At 39.8% G+C, this 15,767-nt stretch overlaps 1 protein-coding gene across 1 annotated transcript in view; it reads left to right on the forward strand.

The window, feature by feature from the left end:
* The first annotated feature begins 188 nt into the window (after positions 1 to 188).
* Positions 189 to 15,767, forward strand: part of LOC108045339 (activating transcription factor 3) — a 35,652-nt gene continuing 20,073 nt past the window's right edge. The window contains exon 1 of the mRNA XM_017124632.2: positions 189 to 981. The gene's annotated coding sequence lies outside the window, so the exon portion shown is untranslated. The remainder of the gene's footprint in view (positions 982 to 15,767) is intronic.

A 15,767-nucleotide genomic window follows, 5' to 3' on the forward strand; every position in this document is an offset into this window, starting at 1 on the left:
CCTGCAAATATTAACAGTGTATCTGGATGTAAGGACGCCCCTGTGCGATGTTTGTGGTGCGTTTGTTTATTTGTTTGGCGCGGCCCGTTGTCAATCGTTCCGCCGGGCGGTCCGGCAGTCGTAACGACGCGACGGTAAGTCGGTCGGTTGGCAGCAGACTACACTTTAGTGCCTTGCGTGTACCGGACTCGAACGGAACGCCGCCGCCGACTGCGCCGCTCAAACCAACCAACCCACCCCGTTCCGCTCCGCCCCACGCCTCCTTCATTCACTCGACCGACTACAACCACTGGCGTTCTTATTAGATTTTATGGCGGCTCCGACTTAGAACACAAAACAACAACTAAAACAACGTTTCATTTCGCCTTGTTTCTCGGCCCTTTGCCACTCGTTTCGTTCTCTCGCCGTTAGAATCGCACGCTGCCGCTGCCGCAGCTGGCGTCGCTGCCACTGGCTGACTTATTGGCTTTAAGCGAATTTGAACGTCGCTCGAACTTTTATTCAACGTGTTGGTTCCATCGTGTAAGCAACTCTGAAACGCTACATATTCGCTGCGGAAACAGAAAACTGTAAAAACACACAAACCGAAAACACAAAACCCCCTTCAAAATACAAACTAAGCCCCAAAAATTCGCGATACGCAAGTGCTAATTACGATATTTATGAAAAAAGTATATGAATTCCATAAAAATCAAAAATCGAAAAGATTTAACAATATTTTTTTGAAGTTTTGAATCCACAAAGTGCTTTAAACAACAACAACAACAACTACTACTACTACTACCAAAATGCCTTACAACAGCGTCACGCTTTAGTGTCACAAGTGTTAGCCCCCACCCCTGTGCTAAATACCCATTTGAAACTGAAACCAAAGGAGACCCAAACAGGTGTCCGTCTGCCGAAGGGCCAACGAAACACACCGGAGACAATCAACAGTAGAAGGGCAGAGCTCCACCTTTGGAGAAGGAGGTTGTACAACAGGTGAGATACTTCCGAAAACCCATCCCATCCCATCCCAGTTCTAGACCGTCTCTCAAGTACGTGACTTTCCGCACACGTTGCTGCACATTATCGCAAAGTGACCGCGAATAAACAATGCCTCCTATCCCCTAAACGATATTACCATCCCTCGTAACTGGGAAAGTCTGGGGAGGTTCCCCCAATTCAAGGAGCAGCGACCAAAGGTCTCACGCGGGTCAGGGTGCAACTTTCGTAACACCAATATGAAAAATCTTTACAAACCCAATGTCAAGAATTCCTTGAGGAATATTGAAGTACCCCTATATTATTATGGATTTCGCAGTTCTTCATTATAGAAAGCGCTTCCATCCAAAGTTCTATCGATAGACAAAGTAATAGTGGAATCACTTGTTCTTTAATAAGCACACTCACAGATTGAATTCACAAGAAATGCTAGTAATGAATGACTGAAGGGGTAAGATAGGGGTTTAGGACTGTAAAAAAAAGTATATAATCTAGTTTGGTTCGGTATTGAAGTATTAATTCCCCCCGAAGAATCGTTTTTATTCTGAGTGAAACATTGGATACATAAATACTCTCCGAGACACATAGATACGGATACATTCGCACGCCTAGTGCCAACTCATCGTTGAAGAAGGAACACAGACACGGGGTTAACAGGTGTTTTGCTTCTTTCACTCGCTCGCTGGCTTTATTAATCAGCTGCTGCAGGCACACAGACATTCGCAAAGGCCCCAACACTCACAGATACTAAATGCCATAGATACGGATTCGCAAAACACCATTGCCAATTGGATTTATGGACAATTTTCGCTGTTCTCGGGTCTCTCTTGCAATGCATTCATTAACAAATGTTTTTATGTTCAACCCCGCGCACTACAACAACAACAGCAACAACTATCACAACTGCGGACTAGCAACCCCCTTGGAGTTCAGGCCTCGGAGGCCAAAGGACTTATCCCGATTCGTGTTGCCCGTTGCGCATTTTATCGCCAGCAAATTTATGCCAGAGAATTGCGGAAAATGCCACACCCCTATCCAGGCCAACCCACCCCAGCCCCTTTCCCTTTTCCATGGGGGAGGGGGGCTGCCCCTGTGTACAGTGTGTACAATGTACACGCTCTGTGCCCCAAAGCTTTTTGCGACTGCCAGTGAATGAGCGATGAATGATGGCCATTGTTGGCAGTCCACAACATACGCAGTATTTACAGTCACCGTCAAAGGGGGAGGCACTTCCAGGGGCTCCAAGAAGAGGTCTAGTGTTCCAAAAAACAAAAACACTAAGATGTTTTGAAAATGTGTGCACACTGCGAAAAAAACCAATGCCCATCAGAGGGCATTTTTAATATTTTCTAATGCAATTCTAAATTTGGAAAAGTAACCCGAAGATAAGCTACTACTATGTTTTATTTTAAAAATATTTGCAATAGTTATTTTTCAATATTTTGCTGTAGGATGGGGTGTAACAGGACTAAGGAATCTGAGCTGTTTTTTCGAGTGTTTGAGATCCACTTCTGTGCTCAAAAAGAGAGACAGCTGGAAAGACACTCCGCTAACGCCCAAATGGCGTTTTAAGCACATACATAGTGCGCATTAATGAGCCCGGACTAGAGCTGAAAGTCTGGGAGTTGGGCTTAGTTTATGGCCTTGACAGGCGACTGAGACCCCGACCCCTCAGTCGAGCAGCGAACCATATAGCGTAACCATCCCAATCCCAAATCCAACATTCAGCTATTCGGTCGCTGCCATCCCCGAATACGAATACGAATACGAAACCCATTTGATGCTATGCGGAGGAGATGGCTGTCACAAGTTGTGTCGAACGACACAAAACTGTCGGGCATTTTTGTGAATAATTTCCACAAAAATATGTGCGACATATGAATTGCAAGCACATGTGTGCTCCTAAAGCAATGAAAATTGTCACCGCAAACAAACACAAAGCCCCTAGCCCTCTGTTTGTCAGTGTGCAATGCATGCGGTAAATGTAAACATTTCAACAGATTTGACCAATACTACATATGCGATAGCTAACTAGGGGGATGAGTAGACATTGGGTGGCCAGAGTTGTGGGCCATGCATTAGCAAGTAAACCCCAGGGACTGATGCAACACAAACAACTGGAATCGGCATACGACTACCACCTCAAAACACTTGTGAACATTGCATCGAGAACGCCAAGGATGTCTATTAGACGACTAAACCTAAGGATATAGCTATAGAACCAATAAAAAGGAAGTAAGCCATAAAACTGTTTAATGCGTTAAACTTATATTCAATATTTTTTAATCAATTAAGAAATGGAGGTGGGTAATTATAGTAAATTGAAGAAATTACAATTTTTGTATATATAATTTGCAGTTTAAGTAATTGTGAATCAACTCAAGCTGATGGAGTGAAACATTGAATGGAATAAAGGCAAAGGAAACACTGGGCAATATTTGTGATACCCAGTGGAAGGGTAAACTTCCACGCCCGCATTCGTCGGCTGGTAATCAGCTTAATTCGTTCAATTCATTTTTGGGCAAATTGATTAACCAATTGATGTTTGTACATACCCTATAGCCTATCCCTCGATGCGTCGATCCCTCGCAACTCCCGATTCGATGCCGGCTCGCCCACGCGCTTTCTTTTCCCGTTTGGTCAGCCGAAATTTATTAAAATTTCGTATGCATTTCGATTTGCTAACGAGTATTTTATTTATATATTTACTACATTCAGAATGAGTGTTGGTTGCTTTTTGAGAGGGGGGTTGTCAGTGGTTTGAGCTTGGCTAAAATCCAAGCCGGTTTGCCATTTGTCAACTTGTCGACAGTCGAAAATGCTTCGCAAACAACAACTCTCCTCAACTGAATCTTAAAAGAAGAACCAGCTGTAGAAGCGAAAGAAGAATCCATACGCACAGTGCATATCCTAGAGTTTAGTGAGTTAGTATCCTGTTAACTTTACGAATAATCACAGGGAATCTCCTTTCAAGTACCACTACAACGGTATCGACATGAGTTAGGATTGATTACCGATGGTTTTTAAAGACTGTTGTTGGCATATTCCAATTTCGATTCGTAGTCGTAATCGCTTCTTTTTCTTCCCCAAAATATTTACGTATAACCTTTGCCTTAACCTCTCCTTGGACCTTTCCCCCTCTACCCACCTCCCCTCAGCTAGCCATCCACCACTTATCCCCACCACATCCCTATCTGATCATTTGTTTGTTGTTTGTTTTTATTGTTTAAAATTCATCACGAATTTTATTTTGTTGTGCGTTCTTTTTTGGCGTAAATTTTGTTGTTCCTTTTTTGTACCATGTTTTTTTTTTGTTAATTTTTTTTTTTCGTTTCGTGCGCGTTGCTTTCGACGTCGACGTCGCTGCTTGTCGGCTAACCTTGAAGCACATTAAATTTGTTTTTGGCTTTACGGCTGTTCTGTTTCTCTTTCTGATGTTGTTGGTGCTGTAGCTGCTTATTTTTCGGCAGTATTAAAAGTAAAAAGTAATAACAACAATAGGACCAGCAATTTTTGGAGTGAAAACAGCTAAGTAAAAAGAAGAAGAAGTGGGAATCTGACTGTGTATTTATGTATATCTGTGTTACCAACCGTATGTAATACTCTTGTTAGCGAACAACGTTCCAAAGGGGAAAATATAGTTGCGGTCACACTAATAGATTTTCTGATTGCTTTCTACATATCTCAACAAAATGTGTATTTTCTCTTTTTTATAGGTTTTTAAATAATATAACTATGAACTCAGCTTAGGCTTTTGATCTTAAAAATTTGATAAAATTAATATACGTTCTAATTAGAATATTAATTAATTTTTAAAGCTACAATAATGCTGATAATAACATCATAAACCTCAAAGCAACAGATATTGTAGTGGTTTATAGCCCCTTTAAATGATGCATACGACAGTTTTGAAGTTACGAGGAAGACCTCTACTATCGCTGATATCAATTGTTTTTTTTTTTTATTAACAATTTGGTATCCAAACTTAAGCTATGTCTAAAAAAAACCCAAATGGGTTTTAAACAATTTTGATGAGTTCTTTCAGAACTAGTCCAATTTGCATTTACACTTTGTGCTGCGTTCTTTAAGTCTTGTAAAATTGTAGTGCTAGCAAGCTGAACACATCTGTTTGGGGTATAATAATGGAGGCACTGGGAAGTAAAATACACAAAATTTGATGTGGGGTCGGTTTTTGCCTCCCCACTGTTTTTTTTCTTTAAGATTTTTCGGTTTAATTGTCGACTTTTCGTTTCGTTTTAGATTAAATTTCGTATTTCTTTATTTTTTTTAGCTGCTCGGGAAGTTTCTCGTTTTCTATGTATCGTCTAAATATTATTTTACGTTTTTGTTGCTCCAAAAATTACTTAATTGCAGCCATATGTGAGACCGTATCCCCGGCCCCCAAGTTCCCCGATTTTTGGCTAAACTGGAAATGTGTTGTCGTTGGTTTTGTGTTTTGTATCTACGCATTTCTTGGCGGACAGTATCTGTGTCTTTGTATCTGAATGTGTGTATCTAATTCTAATTTATTTTTGCCAAAAAATAATGAGGGGACCCGAAACGAACGCCAAGTTCTCTCTCTTTCTTTTCTGTTTTATGCGCTGTCGCTTTTATTTATTTATTTATGCGCTGGCTTTTATTTTTTTCCATTTTACTTAGCCGTTTTCTTGTTATATTCTTTAGTTTTTTTTTGTATGTATATGCTGATCAATAAATTACGTCCGTTTACATCCACCCCCTTTTTGACACCCCCTTTGAAACATACGCACTCCCCGACTCTTTGTATCACCCTCGCCATTAACAGGACCCGCTCGATGGATTGAATTTATAAAAAAAACTACATAAAATTTGAAAATGAGAATAAGAAAAAATTTCTATCATACAAATTGAGTACATGCTGATATGTTTTTGCAAATGCTCCGAAAGCTACCTTCCAAAATATTTTACAAAGCAAAAGTAAAAAAAAAATAATTAATTATTTCCATTATTAAAGTAAAAACAAAGGTTTTTACTGCTTATATTTTTCTCTGTCTTTTTTTCGTCGTTTCATTTGCAGTCGGCGACACGCTTTGCTGCGCTTTAATGGCCCAAAATACGGACAGAGGCGTCGCTAGAGGGGATGATCAGGGATCTACCCCAACTTTTGCTTTCATTGCACGTAGCACGAGAACGACAAATTTAATTTCGATTTAAACTTAAAATGTTTACAGCGTTAGGAAACTGTGCTCAGGGACCAAGTTCCAACCATAAGTTATTTGCTTCTCACGATTGCAAGCAAGGAAGGCAGAGAAACAGCAACAAAAACATGTTTTCTAGCCCTCAAGTAGAAGAGCAAAAAGCCCAAAAAATCGAAAAATCGAAAAGCGTGGGCTATTAAAACCTAAATACCCAAAAAATTAACTGCGACTATAGAGCTTGTAAAGTTGTGGGCGTGGTTATGTTTGGAAATGTTTGCCCTCAATGCCGCAAAGGCAGATCGTCTTCAAGTTCCTAAGGCATCGAAATGAAAATAAATGGGAGATTTCAAGAGGTTTTTTGAGAAGTACACAGAAAAAAATGAATAGCTCTTGATATTTCAAAGATAATAATACAAATTTTTATTGTAAGATCCTTCATTTGACATGTTAACAAGGAAAGTAATATACAGCTTTCCAGATATGAATAAGGGTTTGCACTTCTAAGACTTTTCTTTCAAAAGGGTTTTCAAGGTCAAGATGATGAACATTAACTGAACATTCCTCTTGAGCACCCCTATCTATAACTTCTTTACATGTGCATATGTATAAATATCTCTAAATAAAAAAAAAAAGTTTGCTTCGCGACTATATATTCCCTCTCCATCCGCAAGACAAATGGCTAACGAACTCATTAGAAGCCCGAATCCATATCCAAGTTCGAATCCGAATCCAAATCGGAGCTCACTGTTAATGACTTTCCGCTGCGATGGGCAGAACTGGAAAAAGGGGGAATGGCCAAGAAGGGGGCGCTTTTGTCGAATGTTTATGATTTGTCGGTGTTACGCTTTTTGATCCATAAAATCAGACAGCAAATACAGACAAAATAAAATGCCCAAAAAACTGACGAGATGAAACACAGTAGTTTGTTCCAAAAATACACGAACGATTGTTCTTTATAATAGAATATAATAACAGTTTGCATTTTGAATAAATGATAATTAAAAGAGCACGAAGAGGAGAAGTATAGGTTGAAGGTTGCTTTAATATGGGAAAACTCAAGCATTTTGTTGCTCGTTTTTTATTTTTCCTGACTTTTAAAGTAATTTTTTTATGGATTGTCGGCGAAAACGAAAAAAAAACTCTCAAATTATTCGTAATTTATTTGAAACAAAGAAAAATTTGACAAAACAAATTGCTTGCTGAAAAATGATTGGGGGAGTGGGGCAGATAACCGGGGTTAGATGCAGCTTCAAGGTCGCCCGATTGCGTTGCCAACATCAAAAGGCAATTTGTCACCTCGTGCTCGGGTTCAAATGTATCTGTATCTGTAGCCGTATGTATACGTATTTGTATCTAAATGCGGCACAAATTCATTGCGCAATATAAAAGTAAGCAGCTACAAAAACAAAATGAAAATTGCACAAAAATTTAAATGGATTCTCAGTGAATGGAAGAGAGCGCTGTGAATTTAAATTTAAATTGAGCTGGAGATGGTTTTAGTAAAACAGTCAAAACTAATCCAAGCTTCATTGTTTTTAAGCATATACTCTGCTTAAAAACAATGAAGCTATGTAAATTTTCCGACATATTTTTCGATCGTTCCAAAAAAAAACCACTAAAATTTTGGTTTCTTGGTCAAAACCCTCGGAAATAGTGGTCAGATCTTGGAATGTCGTACCTCGTTGAATTCGTTACAAAATTACAAATTAAATATTCCAAATCCACCAGAAATTGATTGTATAGTTACAACAAAAAACACTTAAAAACATAGTTTTAAAAAGAACGTGTTTTTAATATCCAAAATCCAGAAAAATGCAACTCGATTTTCTGTTTAACTGTGTTGCAAAGTTTTGATTGAAATGATGTAACCCTCTGCAAAGGTATTCAAAATTTGTAGTACACAATAAAATCCAAAAAAACGACATTAGGACCACGGTGCAAATTTCTCCAAGCCTTTAAACTTGACAGGGTGCATCAATAACTTCCCATTTCTGATGAAAACTTCCTCTGCTTTGCTTCCCCATTACCCCATTCTTCTCTCTTTTTACTAATTTTTTGGCCATTCACGATCATTGATTGATTGCTGCATCTTTGTGCTATACGCCGTGTTTTCTTTTATTTTGTTCATCTTACTGCTTTTCGGAGGTGTGAATTTTTTCGTTTTCTTTTCCTCTTTAACCGCGTCTCCCATTTTCGACTCGTTTCGTTAACTTTGAACTTCAAAACAACAACAAAATGTCGGCAACAATAGCTGCGATCAGCATTAGCAACAATAACTCAGTAATCAACTTCACCTTGTTCAAGGTCCAAGCACGAAAAGTACAAAAAGCCAAAATGACAACGAAAAGCAGCACAAAATACCAGTCCGAAAATGTTCTGCTGTTAATTTGCATAGGGAAATTGAATGTTCAAGCAATCTGTTGGACGGAACGGGTGATAAATGACCATCAGGTTTAATAAACTTCCTTAAAAATAGTTTGACAGGAAGACCCAACGTATTAGGTGTGGGTTAATCGGGAATCAAGCTAATAAAGCTCAACTAATCAGAATTTAAGGAAAGAAAGACCTTCGAACCGGTTGGTCATGGGTTAAACGGATGACGAGGAGAATTATCTATTTACAGTGCACTCAATCTGAGTATTTTAGTAATTAAATAAAAAATTCTCACTCTGAGTTCGCACAAATGTATTGGAATCGACCAAGAAATTGAAATATTAAATTTGGAAATAATTATAGAATTATAAATAAGATAAGCTTTTGAGTATTTTTGTTAAAAATATGTTAATAATTAAAAAAATTAAATGTGCGATTAGTATTAGTATTTTCTATTTAGACCCGATTTCTCGAAAGCTGGAAGAGGTTTTAGTTTAAAACTAATGTTTAGCTTCTCTCTCTTGCATGAGATATTAAATCCATTATTGTTCAGAGCTCACTGTACTTCCAGCCACTCTCACGGTTACGTTGGTGGCTGCACTTCCGTAGCTGGTGTTTTTGAAGTCGGCCCACACAACGAGATGTATGTTTGTATGTACACCTCTTGGCAGCCCCTCCATATTTTGGCTTAATGCACGTGGGCTGCACTCCGAGATATTCTTTCAAAGCTGGTGAATGAATTTTATTTGTTTTTTCGGTATCGTGTGTGTTTTTCGGTGGTATGGCAGTTTGGCCATATGGTAGGTCAACCGCCGTCCCACGGTGCCCGAGAATGACCTTCCACCGACATTGGGCGCGTTCCAGGAAATGGCATTGGCTCCTGCCCAGGTTCATTTTTACCGCCTGCTTGTAGCCTGCCATATCTTCCTGCTAATCATATTAATGCAGTGTGCGCGAGGCGAGGGCTTGGCCCGAAGGTTTGGCTTCTTGTCCGCGTCCGCTCTCTTTTTCTTTCTCCGTCCCATCACTTTCGCTGCTGCATATCGCGCTTTATGGGTCACTTGCCCCGTTGTTGTTTTTTGGGTCATGTCCATCAGGCAAAGAGGGGTACAGACACAAATGAAAGGCGAGAGAGAGCTGGTAATATGATATGGCCAGGAAGTCCGGCGAGAATCCATTTTATTAGCTGCCTCTACCAGAGCTGTCACTCCCAGCTGGTCGCTGGTCTTCTGTTTTCAAAATCTAGAACAGAAAACCTCTGGCAAGGCAGGCAACTGAAGAACGAACTGAAGCCACTTAAATACACAAACTTATGAATTATTTTCAGACATAAAAAATAATAAATATATGCTTAGGTGCTTTCTAAATGAAAAAATACATTTTTGGTAAGTTTCTAAAAAGTGTTCAACAAGTTATACACAATTAGAATATAGACCCAAATAAAAATAGATTCCGGAAATTCTGTGTTACTCCAAAATAGACAATTTGCTATGGCTATTTTAGAACTTTCCACAACTGTATTCGGCAACACTGTTCGCCTCTTTTTGGCCACGTCTCGTTTTTATTGTGCGATGTTTGTTTGCTGCCCCGCAGTCACTGGCTTTTCCGCACAATATGGACCTAATAGCACAAGACCCGAAAACAGGGCGACTCGAACCAGAGAATCCGAGAATCCGAGAACCCGAGCAGTCCAGTCGGTGCAAGTCCCGTGCCCCGTTCAACTAATTAATTATGCCCCTGCAACGTCATGGGGGTGTAATATATATATAATTTGCATGTGCCGCTGTGGTCGTGTGTGTGTTTGTGTAATAATGTTTTTCGACGGCTGTTGTTCTTGCTTTTGAGTAATTGAGTCGAAAGAAATTTGCATTGTATTTAGTTACACACGCACATGGTCGACCCTAGGGTATCTAGCGGACACATTAGCATGGACATCCGCAGCATAGGCGCCGAAATTCAGTCAAGTCCAGTTGGGGATTCCGATTCGGGGCTGGGTTCTGCCGCGATCACTCCTAGAGAGGGTTGTTCCGTAGAAAGAGGTTTATTATCGTACAGCTGGTGACTCCGAATACAATTTTTATTTTTATTTGTACTTATTTTTTTTATTCCACTTCTAACTGAATTCGATTGTGCCTGTATAGAATTCTAACTCATTTTAGACCAATTAGTGACCCTCATATTTTATTCAAACTAATAAATATTCACATACGAGTTTCTTTTAACGGATACCAATAGATCCAAAAGTATCTAAAGCCAATAGGTCGTTGACATTTCAAGTCAACACAAATACAAATATAAGGTTAAGGTTAAATATATATTTAAAGGTTAGATGAACATTTAAAAAATATACGCTAAGTCCGTTTGGTGACCCTAACAAATGCCTCGGATTTATCAACAGCTCAGCAGACCGAGTTCCTGACCAGCTGGCGCCTTCCATCCACTCGAGGACTTTATTGAGCTGTCTCCAGTTTAGTATTTTAGTATGTACGTATCTATATTCTTACGAGCATGCAGAACCGAGACTCGCCGTTTTCTCGCTGTTTGTTTGGCGTTTTAGGTTTTTGTTTCGGGTTTCGTGTATGCGCGTCGAGATATGCAAATTAGCTCTGGCCTTGGCGTGGGCGTTAAAAGCTTTTTATTTCGGTGTGTGGATTTCTAACTTCGTTACACTTTGCTGCTCTGAGTGTATATGTTTGTGGGTGTATATGTTTCTGGCACTAGCTCAGTGTGTGTGTGGTTGTGTGTGGGAGACGTCGATATTTTTGTATAAGCTCGACCAAGAAAAATTCGCCAGCAAGTTTTTTTTATTAGTCACACAAGCTTCCCTGCTGAAATACTGTCCTATTTGGAAGTCCGGTATTACAACCCGATCCTAAACCCAATTTCACTCCAAATTGCAAGTCCACGCCCGATTCGCCGCCCATACCCATTCCCATTCCCATTCCTATTCCCATTTTCATTTCCATTTCCGACCAGCGACTTTCGAATGGCCAGTGGCCATAAGTCTTCGGTGCGGAATCGTTTTCCTCCTTTTTGCATTTGGCAAATGGCAAACGCCAAAAGCATTTATAAATTATGCAAACCAAATCAAATGAGCGGCAGAGAAATAAAAGAAAAATATCCATTTGGCCTCTTTGGTTCATTGGCATTTCATTTGCCATATTCTCTATACTTCTTTTATATATTTTTCCATCTCTATCTGCAACTTCCCATTCACGCACACCGCCATTCATTAGTCGAAACTAGTTTCTCTTTAGTATTTTTTCATTTTCCCCTGCTCTTTTGATTGTTTCCCTCGCACAGTCGGATATTTCTACTTCTACCTCTATTTATTTTAGTTTGTATTTCCTAGCTTTGTTCAACTTGTGTCTACTATGCTAATTAACAATCGAAACAAGCCCATCCGAACCTCCATTAAAAACAATAAGCAATTCATTTGGAATTCAAAATAAATTAAAATATCATAAAGCCAACGAAAAAAGCTCGAACCAGCAAAACGCACACTAGAGTCAAATATTTGTTGTCTCATAATCATAATGATAATCATAACCATGGCGAGGCGGCGGTACCCAACATAACAAATACCCCCAACCCAAAAGTCTTATGAAAGGTCTACCTTCATTCGTTAATTGATGGCGGTGAGAATAAATTCGTATCGTACAGAAATTACGTGAAAAGATTTTTGGACAACTCTTAAGAATACTTCGCTAACGTATTTTGTTGTAGATCGTGTATGAATTTTGGTTACTATTGATGTTTTTTTATTTACATTTCTCAGTACTAAACAAACCCTTACGCAACTTTTGGTTTTAAACCAATTTTATTATGTATCTACCACCATTCCAAACTCGTTGACTGATTTGACTTTAGACTGATTGTCTTGTCAATTTGTGGTTGCTTTGTATGACTCTCTACGAGCCCCGTTCTCCAATTCCCTTGTCTCATTTTTACGATTGTTTTATGGCTTTTGTTGAATGTGTGTGGATGTGTTCGCGAATATACTCGCTGTTTTTTTTCAGCTCACCTCTGGGACATTCGATTGTTCTATTTTGTTACGAATAGATCACATCAAGATCGGATGTGCACATATATGTATGTAGCTAGTGCTAAACATAATTCCGACGCTCTGGCCGTATCTATTTCTGCTGCATTGTCAGCTTTAATTTGCAACTGAAAAGCGGCGACATTGAAGCAACAACTGTTGTAACGACAAAAGCACAAAAACAAAAAAAAAACACTGCGTCGACACGACCGATCGTCAAGTGCCACGCCCACGTCAACGGCACATGCCCGGCGGTCATTTTTCAATTCAATTACCGACTGCAAGTTAATCAATCAATCAAATACTGTAATAATGCTGGACGATTTAAGCCGCGACAACACAAAAAGGCGGCACCCAACGAGATGCATCTACATTCCACCCTCCGCCTTTGGATAGATATTTGGATATATGTATACCGATTCTATGTCTCAAGATTTATGCTCAAAGCGAGCCAAGATCGTCCAATGTTTCGCCGAATTTATTGTCGGATATTTACATAGTTCGCTGGCATTTAATGGCTTTCCAAGTGCCACTAGTTCTTATGTGATCTGATGATTCTCTTCTCAGGTGTCAAATAAATTTCATTTAGTTTCTTTTGGTGAAAGATCAAAGAAGTCACAAAGCATCCACAATTTATGGTGTGGTTGGCGATTAATTTGAATGTTTACATTGACAGAAAAAATAAATTACAGTACATTTTAGAGTAGTTAGTAGCAACTAATGCCATAATATGTCTCAAGTGTGTTTTTAAATATATGAAATTTTGCGATTTTGTATTAATTTGTTTAAGGGTATTGAGAAAATATAATTCACAATGGCAAATTACTTATTTAATATTAGCCCAGGTTGGAAATCTTTTATCTATCGATTTCTTTTCTAGCTACAGTTATCCGAGGTGGAAGACAGGGAAAAATGCATCAGGTTGGCAAATATTTGACAAATTGTTCACCAAACTGAGTCACGGTCGACCTAGACGAGTTACTACATATGTACATCACGGGTTTTCCGAGTTGTTGGCGCTGTCTTGGGCTTAAGAAACCGGGCAAAAAAAAAGGGGCACCGGGAACGAAAAAAAAAGCAAAAAATAAGTTTGGCCCGAAACCGAGGCAAAGCAAACAAACAGGCACACGATAATTGACGTTCATTATCAATGGGCAAATACGAGTACAAGTCAATCCAAAGCCCTTTAAGTGATCATCACTGGAACACGGGGGCTCTATAAAGGGGGTTCCCCCGAAAAGGGGGGCAGACATGTCGACGACTCTCAGCGGAAATCCAAAACTCAGCTTGGGCATGAAACTTCCCGTGTGCGGTGCAAACCTTTTGAATGCCCCTCTGCAATTATGCCAGGTACTTGCCGTAGTCTGCCCCCAAATAGCCCTCTCTAAAACAACTTGCATGTGTGCTGTGCTTTTGTAATGACTTTTTAATGGTCGCCACTGCCATCGCACTTTTTCACCGAATTGGTCAGGCCAAGTCAGGTAATCAATGCGAGCTCCACCGCGTTATGGCCATATCTTATCGCCGGCAAGGCCTTCAACTTACAGCACACATCTGAGTTTGAGGAGTGGAACCGGAAGCATTAGAATCCGACAAAACAAAAGCCCACGACAGCCAGAAACAAAACACAAAAATCCGAAGTGTAAAACGCTTTTTGTAAGTCGCCGAACGAAGGTCGTCCAGTCGAGGGCCTTTAAGCCCCGGCCACGCCCCGTTTTCTGATAATGACGGTGGGCTCCGGCGTGGCCGATAAATCAAGGTAGATTTGGGGAGTAGCGGGAAGGGGTGATGCCCCCCAAGGGTTCGGATATGGTACAGTCTATACAGTTAAATAAAAAAGCAAATTTGTACTAAAAAATAATTGTGCGGGTTGAATCACATATACTTAAGGTGTAAATCAAACTTCCCATTTACCCTAATTAACGGATAGTCGATAATAAAAAAAAAGTTTTAAAGATTAAGCATACAAAAGTATGATTTATGCTTATAAAAAAGGGCCCATCGAATTGAATATTTGAAAAATTAGAATATTCTCTATCCATATATTTACACATATGTATGTTACTTTGTTAAGCTGTATCTTGTTTTTTTTGACAATTTTACGATTTTCCTTTGGCGCCAGTCGAACGCTAATTATAAATGAAAATGCAATTTCAAGTGGACTTTGCCCGGTGGCAAATTAAGCGATTATTTCTGTTCAGGTTCGAATGTTGGCGGCACTCAAGTGTGATTTATGTCGGACAGTCCCACGCAATGAACCGATTTCGATTCGGTCCCTGCCCCAGACTCTTCCCTTCCGCGCAACTAGTGCGCAGAGGTCAAATTCTAAATTCTAATTGACATGAAGCGCGCACAGTGGGTCAAAACGAACGTTCGCCTGGCACACTGCCATTCATCGATTCATTTACTTTGAGAGCTCCAAGTCCCCGAAACGAAACAGTTCCCCCTTTGCCTACAGTAATGAAATTAGACAATCAGCATCGGCGTCTAAGTGGTTGGAAGCAGAAAACGGCGAACGGCGAAATAAGCGAAATTAAAATCACTTAATTAAATAATTTTTAATGTGTGCCGCCGTGCCGTCTCTATCGCTCCTACAGCATGCAGCCGAAAATTGAAATTTTACTACAGCAGTCGGTGTGTTGTGGAGCAGCTGTCATTGTTGGTTAATTGCCCCGAATGTACATTAAAGCAACACAAATTGCTCTCCATTTCGAGACTCTATCTCTAGCTTTATTATCCGTTCATTAGGAGAGCCCCGAACGTCGACTTGGGATGCAGTCAAGGTCACGGCATCGCATCTCCATTTCCATTTCCATTCCGATTCCCATTTGATGTTCGATATTACGGGTTTGAATTGAATATTACCGCTGACGAGGCCATAAAACACATCCACATTCCCATTTCCCCCGGTTCTCCATCTGATGGATCGCACCCAGCTGGGTCCGGCAATTACTGCAAATTAACAGCCTGCTGGTCAGGGAAAAAATGCCAAACGAGTTGGGTACACATGTTTCAAAGTTTGTTCAATATCAGACTTAACTCAATGCTAGAGTTTAAATGGTTCCACACCAAAATCCGATATTTATTGCTTCACCTTTTGTGCAAGCTGCCAATATATACTTTCCAAACAATATAAAACCAATTCAGGTTAAACAGGATTTTAACCATTTAGTCTGACTTTGAGCGAACTT

The sequence above is a fragment of the Drosophila rhopaloa genome, unplaced genomic scaffold, assembly GCF_018152115.1.
Source record: "Drosophila rhopaloa isolate 14029-0021.01 unplaced genomic scaffold, ASM1815211v1 contig_3, whole genome shotgun sequence".
Lineage (NCBI taxonomy): Eukaryota > Metazoa > Arthropoda > Insecta > Diptera > Drosophilidae > Drosophila > Drosophila rhopaloa.